This window comes from Nicotiana tabacum, chromosome 3, assembly GCF_000715075.1.
Source record: "Nicotiana tabacum cultivar K326 chromosome 3, ASM71507v2, whole genome shotgun sequence".
NCBI classification, from domain to species: domain Eukaryota; kingdom Viridiplantae; phylum Streptophyta; class Magnoliopsida; order Solanales; family Solanaceae; genus Nicotiana; species Nicotiana tabacum.
Window position 1 is genome coordinate 122,246,725 of NC_134082.1, and position 6,214 is coordinate 122,252,938.

Below are 6,214 nucleotides of genomic sequence, written 5' to 3' on the forward strand. Positions count from 1 at the left end.
CTAAACGGTTATACGTGCATACATGTTTTATGCCTGGGCTCGAGCAATCTACGTCAGCACAGTTCCTTTGACCGTTTAGCCCTTACAAAAAATCATACCTATCAAGACCCTTCCATTACGAAATAATTTCCTTGCTAAAGCAATTCGATATCCGAGGGTATAATGCCCCCAGTAATCGAGGTTGATTATAGAGAAATCTTAGATACTGTAAATACAATCTTCGACACCTATTCATGATTTGCCTTTGATTCTAAGTTAGCACAACTCACTATTGCCTCGTTAAAAACCTTGTCGGAAAATCCGTTTGGGACAAAACCGGTCTAAGAAAAAAATAGTGCAACGCATACTTTTAGACCTAAAGACTTCGTGCTGCTTTTTGTCGATCACCTGCAAGTGTTAGTCAAAAAATAAAAGGAAATGAATGGGGTCGTACCTTAGCATTAATATCGTTTTAGGTGGGTTACATTCCAATTGCTCGGTAGTGGTTCCCCGTTCATCATCTCGAGTTTATAGGATCCTTCCCCGGTGACCTCGAGAATCTGGTACAGTCCTTCCCAATTCGGACCCAACTTCCCATCGTTCGGATTTTGGGTGTTCAGTGTTGTGAGCACGTGATTTTTGCCCGTATAATTATATTCCTACAAAAGACGCAAATGGATTTTCTTTTAAGAGTATTTATTATTTTAGGAATTTATAGTAATTGTTTGGTAATTGTTTGCATTTAGTTACATTTTGGTGCATATTTAATATTTTAAAAAATCATGGGAAAATACCCTAAAATGTTCAAATTTCATGTATTGCATTTTGAGGTTGATATTTGTATCTTTAGGTTTTAAGTTGTTAATTAATTGCATTAATAAACAAAAAATTAAAAAATATTGGCCATTTTTACATTTTTAGCTTTTAATCTCAAAATAGCAATTTTCTTGCATTAGCTTTGAGTTAATTATTTATGTTTAAGTTAAAAAAAATATAAATTTTCAAGTTAGATTTTAGTCTAAGATTTTTAATTAATTTATTAGATTAAAAATCAAGAAAAGATAACAAAAAAAGAAAAAGAGAAAAGCTTGTTAAATCCCTAAATTGGGCCAAACTAATCCATGAACCCAAATTCTTCTCCACAAAATCGCCCAACCCAATACACTTTTAGACCTGTGACCCGCCCCAAACCAGATCCGCCCAGCGCAAAAAACCCTTTTTAATCTCAACCATTCAATTCATCCCATCCAACGGACACAATTAAAATCCATCCCCATCTAAAAGCCCCATTATAACTCTTCCCAACCCTAGCATTCTAACCTAGAGAACCCAGAATTGGCGCCCACCCCTTCTCCACCTCTGCCTCGCCCAAACTCGCCCGAGTTCACCCCAAAACTCACCTCACGTGCTTCATTCTCTCTCATCTTGCCACATAGCATAACTAACTCTGACAATAAGAAGATTCCTTCCCGATTTTCACATGTTCTTTAGCCTCTCGAGCGATTTATTGGATGAATGGGAGCCATGGATGGATGAAAATCAATCCATGCCATCCATTTGTCCCTAAAATAGTTCACAAAAGAGATTGAAAGGTATTTCGGATTTTGGGCAAAAGGTTCGAGAATTTGGAGAGGTTATATAAGGTGAGGATTTTCTTGTTTGAGGAGGTTTTTCTTTTTCGAAAGATTTTTTTGGGGGGGATACAGAGAGATTTTTCTGGAAAAAAAAAGCTAGGGTTTTGGGTTTTGATTTCGATTTTCCTTTGTTTTTTTTTCGTTCCAGTTGGTTAGTAGATAAAAAAAAGTTCATTCTAGTCTTGATTTCTGATTTCAAATTCGAAAATATAAAAAAATTCCAACTCCTTTGATTGCTGTTTTTTTTTCGGATTCTCAAGTTTGGGTTTAGATTTTAGAAAATATATGAAAGAGATCCTATTCTCTTCTCTTTGATTTTTGGTTTTAAAAATGATGTCCGTTTGAAGTTCTAGTTGTCGTTCGTGATTCGAGCTCCCGGTTCCTGACTTGCTCGTCATTGTTTCACTCGTTTCTGTTCGAATTTGTCGATATCAAAGTTAATCAAAAGTTTTTTTACTCTAGTGCATCTCTTTACTCCCTCTCTTATGTTATTTGGTGAATCTAATACACAATGAAATTCGGGGTTTTAGTTTGGAGAATGTGTGCGAGTTTGTTTAGATGAAACTAATCTGACTGAATGCTTCTATATGGTTTTAGCGTGTGTGAATGAAGTTTCAATTAGTTTCATAACTATTAGGCAAAGAAGGGTATTAAGATGTTGAAATACTAGACATTCTGCTGATTTCTTTAGGTTCGAGCATGAATAGTTGGTATGAATTAAGGTGCCGGAAGCATGATTAAGCTTCTGGATTGGTCATAATCTGTTTACGTTCTTGATAAATTGATGTTGTGGTCTTTGTTAATCTCTGCTGGATTTCATTTAGACATATGTTGGTCGTACTTAGTTTCTTATGATGTTAACCGATTAATGTTATAATTCAGAGAACAAAAATAGTTCTTACAACTTTGCGAGTTCATTTGTTCTTTTGCGCACTTTGTTTGGGGTTTAAGCATGAAATGAGTTGGGGAAGATATCTTTCGATGCTTTATATCTATTGTAGATCCTATCTGCTTAGCTCAAAATATTGGGTTGCTATTCTACAATTGATGCAACATCTTGTTGGGTACCAGTTTAGCTGGCAGTTTGCGCTAAAGTCTTTTGTTACGTAAGATATGTTTCTTGGCTGGTGTAGCATCTGTAAGACGAGTTTAAAGTGAAGGGTCAATCGTAGATTCTTTGAAGCATGCTCAATTCGACTAAATTATCCATAACTCATTTTGAAACTTTCTTTTGTGAAGTTGTAGGCTTTAATTTTTGAGATTAGCTTCAGTGGAATTGGAAATTTCAATTACCCATGGAATTGTATGTACGAAAGTTTAGTAGTGGCATATGAATATAGAAACCCAATTAATGCAACGTTTAATGCTCGGGTAGGTGGTGAGGATGATGATGAAATGCTTACTACTCAAGATTGGACGAATGTTAAAATTCTTATAGATTTTTTAGAACATTTTCAAATTGCTATAAATGCATTTTCTGGGCAATATTATCCTACTATTTCAAATTGTTTAGTTTATATTGCAGCACTATGTGATTTGTTTGTTGAATTTTCGGAGGGTGGGAAAATTTATCAATTTGCTATAAATGCAATGAAAGAAAAGTTTAAAAAATATTTTTTCTCTATCCCTCCTATTTATGGTGTTGTTGCAATGTTAAATCCTACAATGAAATTAGGAGGTCCTCATTTTTGGTACTCAAATATTTATAAGGCTTTAGATCTTTCAAATGAGGAATTTTCTACACTTGCAGATGCAAAAGCCTCAATTAAAATTAATACTCAAACAATTTATAATGATTATCAACTTGCCTTAAAGTATGCTAGGCCAAATGTTCCAACCCCTACTTCGTCTAGTTCACAATCGTCTAAAAGAGTTGCGGGCTTAAAAGCACTTAAATCCTGGACGGAGTTCAGGGGTTCTCAAGGTGATAATTATGATGAAACTTCACATCTAAATGAGTTTCAAATTTATTTGTCGCAGAGACTTGAAAAGGAGAATCCAGACGGCACTTTTGATCTTTTGGAATGGTGGAAGGCAAGGGAAAAATATTTTCCGGTTCTTGCAAGGATGGCTCGGGATATTTTATCTATTCAAGCTTTAATTGTTGCAACAGAGAGAGCTTTCAGTCAAGCAAGACTTCAAATAGGTGATCATAGAGCGTCTATGAGGGAGAGCTTGGAAAAATCTGTATTGTTCAGAGATTGGATCCGCTCGGAAAGAAGAAACTATGGAATTCCGGAATCACAATCGGTGATAGATGAAGCTTATGAAGAAATGATGGCGGAACTTGCGAAAGATGTTGCTTCGCCCGGAAGTGGTGATGAACAAGCTTCTTTTCCACCACCACCAACGCAACCTCCTCCGAACCTTGAAGGATTTATGAGATTTGTTAGAGATACAATGTAGATTATGGTGTAACTTGTACTTTGGCACATCTTCTTTTAGTTTTTTCTCTTTTAATGGTGGTATTAGTACCTTGTTGTGCTCATTCCATTGGGGGGAGGAAGAATAAGAAAGATATGTCATTTTTGGTAATAAAAATTATAAGACATGCCCTTGAATATCTTTTTGCAATATTTTTTTGTATTTAACTTGCAATTATTTATAAGCTATAATATATATATATACATAACATACAATATATACTACAAGAAAATATATAAGGGAATATATATACATAACATACAATATATACTACAAGAAAATATATAAGGGAATATATATACATAACATACAATATATACTACAAGAAAATATATAAGGGAATATATATACATAACATACAATATATACTACAAGAAAATATATAAGGTAATATATATACATAACATACAATATATATATATATATATATATATATATATATATATATATATATATATATATATACTAGTATACTATATATACTACAAAACAAGAATTTTCAAAATTCAAAATGAGGGCTCCACCCCCAATGACCACCAAAGGCCATATTGCACAAATAGCCGTTTTTCTTTTCAATTTACAAAACTAACATTCTCTAACACTATAAATACCTCCCTCCCTCTTCTTCATTTCAATACTCAATACTCATTTCTCAATCTAAATTTCTCTCAATCTCCAATTTTCAAGACTTCAAGTCTCAATCTTAATTTTCAAGTTACATTATGCCTCGTTCGGAAAGAGTGCGCTTATTTGTTTCGCACTACTATGAAGTGCTTGAAGAAAATGAAGAAGGCCAAATATTAAAGTGCAAGAACTGTGGAAGAGTCTTAAATTTTCGTTCAGGGTGTATCACAAGCATTTTAAGGAGGCATATAACGTATTGTGTTGATGGTATTTATCCGTAAATTCGTCTTTAAGATTTTTCAATAATTTGTGTTATTTTAAAATTATTAGATGTATTTATGCTTCATGTTGTACTTTCTTATTAATTTATTATGCATGGCAATTTAGTTTTACTATTGTTTTGCTATTTTACTTTTTCGTCAAGCACTTTAATAATTAGATTTCTACATATATACTACATATATATTTTTTATATAGCCATGATATGGTTTACAAGAAATTACCTTAAACAAAAAAAATTAAATAAAAAAAAAAAGCCCGGAAATAAAAAAGCCTGTTAGGCCCGCTAAGCCCACGAGTCCGGCCCGTTTAGCCCAGGACCATATGGGCTCAGGCCCGTCACGGGCTGGTTCCACCCGTTGAGCCCACGAAGCCCGGGACCGTCAGAGCCCAGGCCCGCTAAGCAAGCCCGTTAAGCCGGCCCGTTTGGCCCATTTAGGCCCGGCCCAGAGTACAGCATTAGTTCCACCGTAGTCTTTGATATTGAGGCATGAGCATTTGTTATCTTAGTGAATTTGTCTCTGGTGGATTGGCGAAACTTAGCTCTCAAGAATCTTCAATGGGTTTGAGAAACAGTGAGGGGCCTTCATCGTATTTTCAAACTACCTATCTTTTACTTGGTTACTTTTTCTGTACGCTCCCATGAAGAGCATGTTTCATATTTCAGCAATGTGCTCAAACAATACCCTGTACAGACTCATATAAGCTGTCTATGTTGCCAGCTTTTGCTGGATGCATTTCCTACGTTCTTTTCTTGATCAATTAATCGAAGGTTTGTTTTTGAGTAGCTCGTGCAATCAGACTATAACAGAGTGCATTAAGGTTCGTGTGCTATAGTGTAGTCTACAATGCAACTTTCAATTGTTAATTAGTAAATGAAAACGCCAGTAAAACTGTTTGAGAACATGGTTTCTAATTGGCTCTTATCTTTCTCTATGCAATGCCTCTGAGAAGGAAAAAATTGTAACTTGTCATGGATTCGTGTTACAATTGTCAGATTGGATGAATTTGGATATAGTTAAAGAAAGGTTTGAATTTGGATAGCTCTAGTTCCTAAATGCTTTCAATATTTAAATGTCGACTTGCCTCATTAGCATTAACTTGTTTGACTGCCGGGTTATGGAGTGGGGAAAGGGCGAGCGCTTCTCTTTAATTAAATCTATACTTCATCCACATTTGATTTCCATAACTCATGGTCTCGCAATAATCTCAAATTGGAATAGTAAACAAATCACAAATATCGTAGCTTGCTTTAGGCGCGACTTAATCTATCA

The 6,214-nt window shown here is 34.8% G+C and overlaps 1 long non-coding RNA gene across 1 annotated transcript; it reads left to right on the forward strand.

Annotated features, from left to right (window-relative positions):
* The first annotated feature begins 1,291 nt into the window (after positions 1-1,291).
* LOC142179494 (uncharacterized) lies at positions 1,292-4,169 on the forward strand. Its single transcript, XR_012707805.1, has 2 exons — positions 1,292-1,622; positions 3,594-4,169. It is a non-coding gene; the product is annotated as an uncharacterized LOC142179494 (long non-coding RNA).
* The last annotated feature ends 2,045 nt before the right edge of the window (positions 4,170-6,214 follow it).